General features: G+C 43.6%; 1 protein-coding gene across 1 annotated transcript in view; it reads right to left on the reverse strand.

Annotated features, from left to right (window-relative positions):
- The window catches only part of LOC147718160 (uncharacterized), a 467639-nt gene that overhangs the window by 119367 nt on the left and 333913 nt on the right, over window positions 1-14359 (reverse strand). The window lies entirely within an intron of this gene.

The raw sequence follows: 14359 nt of genomic DNA on the forward strand, positions 1-14359 counted from the left end.
AAAATTCCAGGTTATCTTGGAAGAAGTTAAAACGAAGGCTAGTTAAAGGAGGCCTTGCGCTCCCAGATGTCTTTCTTTACTCCCTGGTCTATCAGTTTAAAAATATTCGCTGCCTTCTCTCTAGCCCTCCTGGTTCTAATTGGGGGAAGATCTTGAATGCCATGGTTCACCTCGAAGGAGGTAGTATTGTTTTTTTATTTAAATTTGGCGCTCCCAGATTTTTCAAAAAGGTACGATTAAAAGTAATAAGGTTAGCCCTCAGGGTATGGCAAAATTTGAAAATGAAGTGGTGAATAAGATATTATTCTGATTTTGCACCTATCTGGGATTCCCCAGGGCTCACCGTCTGCCTGAATGACATCTTGGCCATCCCGATTAGGAGGGCGGGAATTGCTACCTGGTCCGATTTGATATCTTCGGATGGAGTTCATCCATGGGATTTGCTAAGGGGAGAAATAGGGGACTCCTTCTCCTGCTTCAAATATTTGCAAATATGTTCCTGGTTTGCTGCAGAGAGGGACCTCATAGGTGGAAACTGGAAGATTGAAAACACACTCCAAAATGAAAAGATCTGCAGTGTGTGGAAAGATCCTGAGTCACCGCACTATGAGATCTGGCTGAGAGCAGTATTGAGTATGGCGAGACTGGACCAAGGGGAGGGGAATATCTGGTTACTATTAACTAGCTGGGGTACAGAAATGAGGTTGGTTTAACCTCCTACGGTCCAATGATTACACCAAGCCTCGCAAAAAAGAAGCTGGCCTGGTCGGCCTAAAACCGAATGCAAGAGCTTGGACCCAGGGCGCCCAGCTTGGAAGTGGGTCATTATGCGAAAATTTCAGAGGCTTAAGGTGAAATAAGTACAAAAAAATAAAAAAATAAATCAATAATAAAAATAAAAAAAATATTTAAAAAAATAATTTGTGCCGTCGCAATGTCTTTTTTTTTTTATTGTCAAAAAGGAAAAGGGGAAAACAATTTAAAACATATGCAATGTAAATTAACTTGCAGCAGTAACAATAATGACGGCGGAAGAACATAAACAACTTGAGTCCTAAATCATAAATAATACATTCACTTCTGAGCCTTATCCGAAGTTATTAATAGTGGCCAGTAGTTATTTCAGTTAACCAGCAGTAAATTATTTCAGACCACTTCCAGGACCTCCCAAATAGATCTGTATTTCTGCATTGCTCTGACCCTTCTGACTTTAGCCAGAGCCCTTTCCCTTTCACCAGTTTCTCTAAGTATTATCCACCATTCTATCGCATAGGCGGTTTGGGGGAAATCCAAGCTCTAGCTCTAGCTAAATGGGCAGCAACTAACATAATTGTCAATACTGGGCCTTTCCCGTCCCCTTCTACTTTTTTCCAAACATCTTTTCAGTCACTGTGATTCTAATATCCATATTTAGTGTATCTTGAATTATGCCTTAAACTCCATCCCAAAATTTCTCAAGTGATGGGCCTGTAGCGAACAAATGAGCAATACCTGCCGTATGTAGCCCGCACTTAGGACATTTCTGGCGTGTCCCACCTTGAGTCCCTCCCCATGTGTCTTCACCATTAGACCACCGAGCAATCCTTTCAGGTGTATAATATAGTAAACAAAGTGTACAAAATTGCTGCAGCTGTAGGCTAACTGAGTACACTGACCAGGTAACAGCATTAAAGGCTGCCTGCATGTTATCAGTTGTCATTTTTCACCCAACGTCTCACTCCACCTAAGTGCTAATTTAGTACCTCCTTCTGTTCGTTGTTGACAAAATATTCTGTATGCCTTACTAATAGTACCACCTTGTTTTATAGTATAAATAAAATCTCACATAGCAGAGTCAGCTACATTGCGGAGCTCCAAAGCTGTAGGCAAATGATCTCGAATCTGCAAGTATTTAAAAAACATGCTTTGGAGAATATCGTAAGTTACCAGGAGATTCTCCAAAAACTTAATACCACTGCAATCATAAAGTTGTCCCAGTGAATATATCCCATATCTAGACCATCACAGAGCAGTGCTATCCTGGAAGACACTGGACAGCATTGGGTTTCCACAAAGCGGAAAGCTAGCATGCAGTGAAGGAAGGGAGAGTCTGGACTAAATGCCTTTACATATATATACACTATCATTAATTGTCTTGAAATGCACCCGTTTAAAATAGTTGGGGTCATTCATTCGATAGAGAAACATCTGACTGTCTGCCTCCAAGGATAACCACTGCCAAAAATGTGTTAGCTCCGGAATAAGAAGGCTCCCTAAATGTCCAACAAAAGTAGACAAAAAATAAAGTTTAAAGTCGGGGAAGCCTAGGCCACCTTGATTATATGGGAGTTTCATTGCTGCTATTGCCGTCTAGCTTTTTTATATCCCCATTTAAAACTGCTAAGGGCTCCATCTAATTTCTTAAAAAACACATTTGAGATGCGTAACGGTATTGACCGAAAAAGATATATACATTTCAGAAGTATCTTCATTTTAATGACATTGCACCTTCCTAAAATACTAAGTGGGAATTTATGCGATGTTTTTAACTGCTTAATAACTTTCACTAATAAAAGATCATAATTCAAAGTGTGAGCTCTATTTTGGAAGAAATTTTGCACTCGCACACACCCCATCTTTCCCATCTTCCGGTTGAAAATTAAGTACAATTTGAGTTTTAGTCCTATTCAATTTATAGCCAGAGAAACTTCCAAATAATTTAGCCTCTCGGTCAATCACTTCTATAGCCTCTTTTGGATTTTCAGAAAAAATGGCTATAACATCGGCATATGCCATTAATTTTAAAGAACGCTGCTCTATTTCAAAGGGACAAATCAAATTATTATCCAAAAGTGCGCGAATAAATGGCTCAATGTAAAGGGCAAATAAAAGAGGGGAGAGGGGACATCCCTTTCCGGTCCCTCGTTGAATAAAAAAAGAAGTATGAATGTTTAAGTACAATAACTTAACCATTGGTTTCTGATAAACTGCCATCAGTTTGCAAAAATTTTCTTTAATGCCAAACAATATGAGAATTTTCCAGAGATAATCCCAGGCCACCCGGTCAAATGCTTTTTCAGCATCAAATAATACCATGCCCAGTCTCTTCTTCAACTTCCCAGCAACATCAAAAGCAGCGACTGCTGTATTTACATGAGTAGTGGTATCTCTTCCACAGATAAACCCATGTTGCTGGGGAGAAACTAAGGCAGGCATCATTGGAGTTAACCGGGCAGCCAATATCTTAGCAAATACTTTTGCGTCAAAGTTTCTTACTGATATTGGGCGATAAGAAGTATTTTCCTCTGGAGGTTTTCCTTTCTTTAAAAAAAAACAATATTTGCCATATTCCAGGAGTCAGGTACGCCTCCTGTATTTCCAATTTGAGAAGTCACCTCAAGCAATACCGGGGCAAGAATATTTTTACAGCACTTATATAGCTCTGCAGGGAGGGCATCCTCCCCCGCCGCCTTCCCTGATGGTAGTGCCCCAATTGCCTCTAATACTTCCTCTAATGTAACACTTTCTTCCAATAAAGACGAATCTTCCTCTGGTAAAGTCGGCAATGTACACCTTTCTAAATAGCTAGACATACTAGTTAAATGCTGCTGAGCCTCCGGCGAATACAATTGTTGATAAAATATAGAAAATTGATTGGCTATCTCTTTAGGGCATCTGTAAAGGACCCCTCCTTTGCCCTTTATAGCCTTATTTCTAGTTTTAAGATCTTTATCCATAAGTTAATGTGCAAGGACTTTACCAATTCTGTCGCCATATTCATATTGTAATGTCCCATGTCTAGTGTAACATGATGCTACTTTTTCTTTTAAAGCCCTGCTTATTATTGCTTTTTGTTCTAGTAGTAAAATATATAGGGAGTAGTGATTGTTTGCTTAAATCGAATAGCCTCAGAATGTTGAAGTTCCAAAGTAGCCAGCTTTTGATGAGCATCCCTAGTTTGTCTCTCTTGTTCTCCATTCTTCTGATATATATACTTCTGAGTGGCTCCCCTAATGTACGCTTTCATGGCATCCCAGACCACAAAGATCGAGGCAGAGCCAATATTATCTATAAGGTAATTTGCAATTTTTTCCCTAAGATAACTCACAAATTCCGCATCGTTACTCAGATTCTTAGGAAATGCGAATAATCAAGGACTTTTGATGACGCTTTTAACCAGAAAAGAAAAAACTATAGGGCTGTGATCGGATGTAATCCTGGGGCAAATCTCTATTTTAGCTGTCGATAAAATAGTATCTGAAACCCAGGCCATATCAATTGTTGAATGTTCTTGAATATTGACCATGAGGTGCAGAATATTACGTATACCCAGGCTTATTTACATGCAAGACCCGCCATGCATTCTGTAAAGAGTGAATTTGAACTAGTTCTAAGATAGAAACTCTCACAGGCTAGTAGAGTCTATAGCATAATTCATTACACAATTAAAATCCCCCGTAACACACAACTACCCTTATCACCCTACCAACTCTAAACAAATATCATCATATAAAGTGGGATCATCACTATTAGGCCCATACAGGACACAAAATACATATTTATCTAAATTAATTTCAACTTGCGCAATTGCCCATCCCCCTTTGATTTCGCAGCCACATTAAGTATTTGACAATCAAGTGTCTTTGGAATTAAAATTGCTGCCCCCCTAATGGACACATTCTGAGAAGTGCAAGCAACATTCAACATTTAGCTTTTTAACCCGTTTAATGCCCCCTTCCCCCCTCATCCCAACCCTCCCTGAACAGACTTCATTGACCCATCTTTCCTGTCTCCCAAGAAGGAATCACCCCCCCAACAGCTGCCGATAATAATGGCAGCTAGCATCTCAGGGCCCAACAGGCCCAAACCGCGCCTGGCTCTCTAGCCTAAACATATCCTATCTAAAAAGAAAAACAAGAAAAGAAAAAGAAACAAAAGGGCAGAGAAAAGAAGAATTGTGAAATAGAAGACGATCAACTCATGTTAAGATCTTTCAAGTGGGCTGCCATCTCAATAATGTAGCTTTGTCTTCCGCCTCCGAAACAAAGAACACCGGCTTGTATTCTTTGATAACTTTTAGTCTTGCAGGTTCCTGTAAAAACACCTGAGCACCTGTTGCCTTTAATGGGTCTATAAGTTGCCTAAGTTTCCATCATCTTTCCATAGTTCCACGACTCAGATCAGATCTAAAAAAAATAGACAAAGAATCCCCTGAGACTGGTGAATTAGGACAGGCCTTGAATGATAATGCTTGTCGTAATAAAAAATTCCTGAATAAAATAAGTATAGGCCGAGGGGAACGAGCATTGCTCCTTTGTATAGTCAAAGGAAGCCGAATAGCTTTTTGTACTTGGCAGTCCCAGTCCCAATCTGAGTGATCAGGAAAAGCTTTCTGGAATAGTTGTACCACATAGGCTTGAGCATCTCCATTTTCCTCGCCTTCTGGTACCCTAAAAAGTCTTAAGTTATTTTGTCTTTATCTATTTTTCAAATCTTCAATCCTGTCTTGGCAAGCTTGTAGCTGCTCCCCGTGCATTTGAACAGTCTGCTTAACTGTAGAAACAGCCTCTTCCGTTTCCACCACCCAGCTTTGCAACTCTGTCACCTCCTTTGTGATATTAGCAACTGTACTCATTGCTTCATCAAGTGTCCCCTTAATACTTTGGTAATTTGCTCTAATCTGCCCATGATGAGCAAGGGCCTCAGCATGATGTTCAGGAAGATGGCGGACTAGACACCGCTACTGCATCTCACCGGTCCGCAGTCGTTCGGCTCGCGCTGGCAGAGAACTGTTTCTTAACAAAAGGATAAACTTACTGAATGGCGGTGTTGGTCTGAATTGCACATACTTTCTACTTTTCTGCAAATTCACGGCTGAGATTTTCTACGGTACCGGAAATTGCGGATGCTTCTGGCCAGCTGTGGTACAGGCTGGTGAGTCTCAAGGCAGGCTTGCTGGTGGGGCTGTCGACCAGCCCTCTGCTGCCATCTAGTGGATTTGGGTGTCTACTGTTTCGGCTTAATTCGAAGGGAGAATTGGTCATTTGCAAACATGGCTCCTGCAAAAAACATGGCGAAAGTAACCAGGGCAGCTCGTCTTCCAGGACTGCAGCTAAATGCGCAAGAGGAAGAAAATGCTAGGAGCGATGGAAAAGTCATAGGAATGAAACCTGGCAAGTCAGTCTCACAGCTTATTGAAGCAGGTAAGGCAGCGGAGCTGATTATGGAGGATGAGCTCCGTGCTGCTACAGCTGATACAAATGCTCTGGCTTCGCTACTTTCTAGCCCTGTAGAAAATGAAGCTGCAACACCCAAAATTACTGAGAATCCTCTTGAAGAGACTGTCAATCCACCAAAGCTAGCAAGCGCCTCTAATTTACAAAAGACAAATGATTCTTTTGAGATTTTGGAGGTACAGACTGGCAGCTGTAGTGATAATGGGACAGATAATTCTTCTGCTGTTTCCCGTAATTCAGAGGTCTTTAGTCCTGCAGCCGAACTGGCTAATGAAGATAAGGGGACCAAACAAAATGAAACAAAGGGAGCATATGATAAATACCAGGAAACAGACATTCAGCTGGAGAAGAGTAACTCTGGGGGGGCTACAAACACTAGAATTCAGCAAGTTGCCTCACAAAATATCCACAGAACCCAGGAAATTAACCGAAAGGGGGAAAAGGGAAAGGGAAAGGTCCTAAATCGATTAGCCGGAACCCTGAACCTGGAAGTATTTACACCACTTCGGGCTCCCACCGAGGAGTTGAGAATAGCCTGTTGCGGAAATGGGTACAGGCCAAGGGGGAGGTTAGAGCCATGATTTCACGACTATCTGCCACTAATCCAGCATGGCCACTCAGGCAGTCTGAAACATTCTTAGATTTACCAACGCTGGTAAACCTGGGGAAGATCTGAATTGCACACTTTACCACCACAGGCGCAACAAGGAGAAATATCCCTTTTTATACAAAAACAATCCTGCCTGTAAAGCAGGCACGCTTGCTCCATGACCCAAGGGTGCATGCATTGGCGCTAGGCTGCAGATTGTGTGCCTGTGCAGGCAGAGGACAGATATCGACCATATCCCGATACGTATGGTGCATTCCTGCCCTCTTACTTTCATGCAGCGCATCAAGTTGGCTTGCTGTGTTGCGTGACGTATAAACCTTGCACCAGGTTTTTTTATGCAAAGCCCAACCTGTTACAAATGTTAGTCAGAACTTTGCACTAAATAATAACACCTTCTTTAGGTAGGAGCTAAGAAGGAGAACTGTCTTAAGTTCTTCTTACATTTTAGGCAGTGCATGTGGGCTGAACTATTAAGCACACATTCAATGTGTGAAAAGTCCTACAGGCATAGTATTTTGTTCTGGAAGGTTACTCTTCAAGCACACAATCTATCTCACACACCGTGTGCACACCTTTACACCAGGATGTAAAGGAATATGTGTGGGTCTAGGCTTGCAGCTTGTGTGGCGTTGTCGGGAAAGAGAGCAGCAGTGCCTTATCTCGGATGATTCTGAAATGCCTCTTTTCCTAGTGAAAAGCAGCGTACAAACTTTGGTTGCAGAGTGGCATGGCACTATTTTGTTTTAGTAAATGTGCCCCTAATTGTCAATTGATCAGTGAGTCAGTGAGTGGGAGAAAAAGTGATGAACAGAGTGTATGTGGGTGAGAATAAATGCGTATGAGTGTATAGGTGTGTTAGAGGTTGTGAAGGAGGGTGAGCAAGAATGAGTTAGGGTGAGTAGCAATGAGTGAGTGTAACTGTGAGTGAGAATAAATGAGCTAGTGCAAGTGAATGACAATGAATGCGTGTCGGTGTGAGTGTAAATGAGTCAGTATAAGTGAGCGTGGGTGAGAATGAGGTATTATGCTTGCAAGTTTGCCCCTGACCTTGGCATACTGACAGTCAGTCATGCCTTGGAGAGGCACCTGTGGTAGAATTCTGGCTCTGGCATACTGGAGGCAGCCTTCCCATTTCAGGTACCTGTGTCAAGCTGCTAGCAAACAAGGAAACTCTAGAGACTGTATTTGGCATATGGGTACCCCTGGCATACCAAGAGTAATTCTGGGCATAGGACACTTGTGAAAAACTGCTGCCACTGACATACTGGAGGTAGATCCTGCACAGGGGGCACAATTGGTAAAATGCTGGTGCAGACACATTGGAGATCATTTTTGTCATGGGAGGACAACCATACTATACAAGAGGGAGACTTTCATTATAAAATACTGACCCTGGACAACATAGGCATATAGCAGGAATATATTCATAACAAAATACTGGCCCTAGACAACATTAGTATATAGGAGGGAGACATTCATAATACAATACTGGCCCTGGACAACCTTAGTATATAGGAGGAAGACATTCATAATACAGTACTGGCCCTGGACAAGTTTACAACATAGGAGGGAGACATTCATAATACAGTACTGGCCCTGGAAAACCTTAGTATATAGGAGGGTGAAATTCACAATGTAATACTGGCCCTGGACAGCCTTAAAATATAGGAGGGAGAGACTCATGACAGAATACTGGCCCTGGATAACCTTAGTGTGAGAAGTTGGCCCGATATGCAACGTTCGCTATTCTAGCGACCGCTATGTATCGTTCCAACGACCCTTATGGTGTTTGGTTGTAAGTCAACCTATAGACCAGCTATCCTAGTAGCGTGGATACGAGCAGTCTAAGGCTAAAGACTCGAGAGGGCGTGTTAAGCCAGCTGTTTACCACACATGTACCCCTTGAACACCCAGTGAAAGGACACCACACAAGTGTTATGAAAATAAACAGTATATTTATTAAGAATCACAACAGCCCTGTACTCTTTATGAGGACAGGGTACTTAGCACAAACCAAATCTCTTTAGCAAATACTTTAAGTGCACAGTTAAAACAAGTGTCCGAGGACACGGAAAGGTTAAGGCAAGTCGGAAGCGAGGGACTCGGGACCCTAGAGTAAGGAGGCTATGCAGGCACGGAAATGCCGAGTTACCTAGCCACGAGGGCTGCGGCTGCACAAGTCTTACAGGCGTCGGGGTCTTCGCTGACGAGCCAGGAGCCGGAAGAAAAGGAGTTGCTGGCCGGCGACCAGTGCTGAATAGTTTGTAGAGATCCAAGCCTGGATCGGAGATTGAGGAAACCTGAAAGCAGAGGGGACCAAGTTCGTACTACTAGCCAGTAGTCAGAGGGTACCAGGAAGGCACCGGTTGGCCGTCACCTCGACCAGGTGAGTGGGCGACGCTAGGCTCTGCAGTCTCACGGACCAGGAGGCGTTGTCGGCGACCACGGTGGAGGTGCGAGCTGTCCCACGACGGATGTCGCTGTCGGCGTCTTGAGTGGACCAGGAGGGTCCGGGGTGCTTCTCGAAAAGATGGAAGCAAGGGCCAGTCTGGAGCAACCAGACCGGCAGTGATGATTCTCGGATGTCGTCACAGAAGGACACAAGCCAGCGGCTAGTGACCAGACAACGTGCTGAGCAGCGAGCAGAAGGGCCCCACGCAGATCGTGGAGATGCTGGGAGACTGCACTTCGGTGCTGGAGCGGCTCAGGGTCGGGGCTTCTCGGACCCCAGAGCACTCACCAGAGAGTTACCTCGATGGTCGTGCTGGTTTTAAGAGCGTGCAGGTTCTGATGATGGCCGGTCCCTCGAGGTCTCGTCGCACCCACAGATCACAGCTGAGCTGATGACGTGGGTAGAGGTCAGAGGTGCCAGGGAAGCCGGTTCTCGTCGAGCTGGGCCGTCGGATTCCTTGAGGAAGGACTTACAGCAAACCGCAGAGTTCTTAGGTGGTGCCTGCTGATGCAGGGTGACTACTCCTTAGCCACAAGGGAGAAATCTTGAGAAGAGTCTTGAAGTCCTTTCGTAGAAAGTATTCTTGATTCAAAGATGATCTAATCTGGAAGGGTCCCCGCTCCGGCCTTTATCCTAAAGAAAGGGGTGGGTACATGACTAGGTCCTGCCCTAAGGGTGGGACCAGGAAGGGGGGTAGTTACACCCCTCTCCCCTGCCGGACTTTCCCCAGGCCAGGGCTGTCGCCCCTGGAACTGGTTCTAACCGGCAGATGCGTAGTGAGCACCGGGGTGCCACTCCGCAGTCACCTTCTCGCAAAAGCCCTACCTACCCAGAATACACAAACCCTGTCTGGGACGGTGCGAACACCGCCCTCGACAGGAAACCCTTTGTCCAAGTGCTCCTCGCTGGAAGGACTCCCAGCAGCAGGAGGTCAGACTCGTGTCTGTGGTGGCAGCGTCCATTTTGTGGAGCTGAGGCTTTCGTTAACTTTAACCGGGGTTCACAGTTACGTACATGTCGTGTCCCTCTAGAAGGGCGGTATGCTAACCTCGTCGCCAGAGTTGGTGAGAGGGCAGCATCCCGATTCGTATGACACCTTACTCGACATGTCTTGATAACGCAACACCGAAGTTACCGATGTGGCACGCGTTATCATGGAACAGCCATTGGATCTTTTCTCCGCAAGCTGCAACCGGCTCGGCTCGGGCCAGAACACAGTTCACGCGAGCCCATGCACTCTGCCTTCAGGATTGTCAAGGCCTGCCATAGGAGTGACTGATAGGGACTCGGGTGTCCATTGTATGGTTAGATATAGAGCTACTATATCTAAAGCAAAGGGTGATTACACGACTTCGCCCCAGCTGTCATGCAGCCAGTTGTGTCAAATTTAGGAGGCCAGCCAGGGGTGGCATAATACATGCTGCAGCCCCTGGCGGCCCTGGGTACACCTATGCCCTGAGTTACAGGGTCTGATAAGGTGGCCCAGTACCAATAGGTAAATGCACCTAGGGTACATGTTGTAATTTAGAAAGAGAACAGCCAGGCTGTGGGTCTGATTGGCAGGCCCACAGCCAGAGAAAGTCGTAAACCAGTGAAACAAAAGCAAAAAATCTGGGTGATCATAGGATTGCAGACCCTACTCGCCTACACTTAGTATATAGGAGGGAGACATTCACAATAAAATACTGACCCTGGACAGCCTTAATATATAGGAGGGAGACATTCATGACAGAATACTGGCCCTGGACAACCTTAGTATATAGGAGGGAGACATTCACAATAAAATACTGGCCCTGGACAGCCTTAATATATAGGAGGGAGACATTCACAACAGAATACTGGTCCTGGACAACCTTAGAATATAGGAGTGTGACATTCATGATGCGATACTGGCCCTGGACAACCTTAGTATATAAGAGGAAGATATTCATGACAGCATATTGGCCCTGGACAACATTAGTATAAAAGAGGAAGACATTTATGTCAAAATACTGGCCCTGTACAATCTTGGTATATAGGAGGGAGACATTCATGACAGAATACTGGCCCTGGACAACCTTAGTATTTAGGAGGGAGACATTCACAATAAAATACTGACCCTGGGCAGCCTTAATATATAGGAGGGAGACATTCACAATAAAATACTGGCCCTGGACAGCCTTAATATATAGGAGGGAGACATTCACAACAGAATACTGGCCCTGGACAACCTTAGTATATAGGAGGGAGACATTCATAATGCGATACTGGCCCTGGACAACCTTAGTATATAAGAGGAAGATATTCATGACAACATATTGGCCCTGGACAACATTAGTATAAGGGAGAGAGATAGTCATGACGAAATACTCTCAATGGACAATCTTAGTATATAGGAGGGAGATATTCAAAATAAAATACTGGCCCTGGACAACCTTAGTATAAAAGAGGAAGACATTTATGTCAAAATACTGGCCCTGTACAATCTTGGTATATAGGAGGGAGACATTCATTATGAAATGCTGGCCCTGGACAACCATGCTATATAGGAAGGAGGCGTTCAAGATGAAATGCTGACCCTGAGAGAATTCTTGACAAAAGGGTCAGCCACGGTTTATGGACAGCAGTAATGACAAAATTCTGGCAGTGGCATACTGAATGTAATGGTTGCGCTAATTGGGCACCAATGGCATAGGGGGAGCACCCATGTGAATATGTTAAACCAAGCACAGTCATGGTGATGTTTTAATTATGGAGGGCCACCACTAGCTCAAATGCCAGCAACTGTTGGATAGAGTCATGTTAAATTAGAAAAATGCACAATATTATTCTGTTTTAAAAAAAAATGTAGATGCCAGGGGCACACTCACTACAATTCATGGCAAGCATTCCATCCCACAGCTTTCAAAGACAATAAGCGGCCACTGCAAGAACAGAAGCTGGACAGTTTCTTGATGAGTCCTGTTTACTTTCTGTACCTGCCACTGGGACTGAGAGTGGGAAATTAAATGACAGGGTTTGTAAAAAAAAAAACTAAAAATAAACTGTGCAATGTGCATTCTTCGTCCACACAATAAACAAAATATCCAAAACCGACATTCATAAACGATTTGCTGCCTTGCTTCATTATTATTAATAATCTTCATCTTATGCTTCACACGACTAATATGGCCTTTGATACAATTATTAAGTAAGGAACTATTTCTGCCAATAATATGGTTCTCTTTCAATAAATGGTCTACGTTAAATAATACTTGGCCATGACTGCTATATTTTTATTTGAATCCCTTTTTTTGTCTCCCTCTCATTTATCAACACATTTTTCATTGTATTTTCTATTTTGTTTTATCATATTGATCACACATTTATTAAAGAGGTTCAGTAAAGTCAATTATTATGATGACACCAAGGTTAAGTCCTTGTGACATCACTTCCTAGGAAGATTGAGATTTATAGGTCAGATGTCACTTCCTGTGGGATGTCGCCTTGGCTTCCAATGTATTTTGGTGAATCAGCTTCCATGGTTGCTACCTTCTCCTTTGTCCTGGACCTGAGGTCATACCACCTTTCGCAGATTTCCTAGATGGCTCTTGGTGTGACCACCACTGCATTTATTTTTACCTTCATTGCCTTCCAAATTCTGGGGGAATTTCTGACACTGCAGGGTACGCTTTTCCAAATAGTTCACTGCTGGGGTGCACCCATTCCTCAGTTGATATCCTTCTTGTCTGCCTCTTTCCTTGAGATTTATACACAGTGTAGGTAGGATTGCAAATCCTTAGGGATCCAGGGAGTGGATTTTCGCATGAACTTCCACCAGCAATCCTCTCTAAAGTTGCAATGTGAGCCACTTACTGGATGTGATGTCATCAGAGGGATGCAAAAGAGTTAATCTTTATGGGGCATATTATCAACAACTAGCGATATTTATCACAGAAAAAGCTTTGCGTCACTTTTTTTATCGCCGTGCATCGCCAGATTTTATCGCAGAGATAACGTGCTATTAGCAACGTTTATCTCCAAAGCGATAAAATATCTGGCGATAGCGGCGAAAAGCATGGATATCGCTGGTAATTCAGCGATATTCAGGCATTATCGCTAATAGGGACTTAACCTGAATATCCACTTCCCATTAGATATACAGGCTAAGAAGTAGTCCGAGCAGGCTGTAACAAAGTAGAGTTTATCCAGGATATGGTTAACATGTAGTATTTATTCAGCCCCAACCAACAGTCAGCTAACAACTGACAAATATGGAACTTACATATTAAATGAACATTGTTGACAGATGGTTCCAAGCTCTAAGTTCTAGCATGGAACCAGACCACCACACAGAGACAGGTCATCACACTTCTCCCTCTTAAACACTAAACAGGTTTACATGTCCAGCAATAAAATAGGCAACAGAAACATATGAAGAAACAAAAGAGCAGGTTCCTATACATAATCACGCAAGTGAACAGGAGGCCTGAGTACTCTCACACTCTTACGAGAAGAATCAGTATGCAAATCAGGAACCACAACATTGTCTTCACATTTCCCTTCTCCCCCAAAATGAGAAACACAACTATTGTTCCAGATACGACCATCCTTCGTCTTTACAGCATGTTTGAAACATTTTACAATAGTTCTAGGAACAGAAAACTTTGACCAGTTTTGACAACCCACAGGAGCCCTGATCTTTACCACTTCCCCCACTATGGAACTTACATATTAAATGATTATTGGTGACAGATGGTTCCAAGCTCTGAGTTCTAGCATGGAACCAGACCACACACAGAGACAGGTCATCACACAGGCGTTAGGATTTGGCGATATTCGTGCTTAGCGCAAATATTTTAATCGCTACACCTGCATTGATAATTGGCGATAGCGATATTAGCAGCTGCTTTCAGTCACTAACAGGTTGGGTACGCCCACTTTGCATGTCATTAGCGATAAATATCACTGACATGCAAAGCGGGCCCCAAACCGCTCGCTATCACCTAAAAGCTGTTGCTAACTGCTGTTAGCGATTGCGGACGAAAACAGCTGCAAAAGCAGCAATAATTTCATTTCCCCTGCCTTGGTAATATGCCCCTATTTGCGTTCAGAGTCACTATT

This window comes from Lissotriton vulgaris, chromosome 4_2 (assembly GCF_964263255.1).
Source record: "Lissotriton vulgaris chromosome 4_2, aLisVul1.2, whole genome shotgun sequence".
Taxonomy (NCBI): Eukaryota; Metazoa; Chordata; class Amphibia; order Caudata; family Salamandridae; genus Lissotriton; species Lissotriton vulgaris.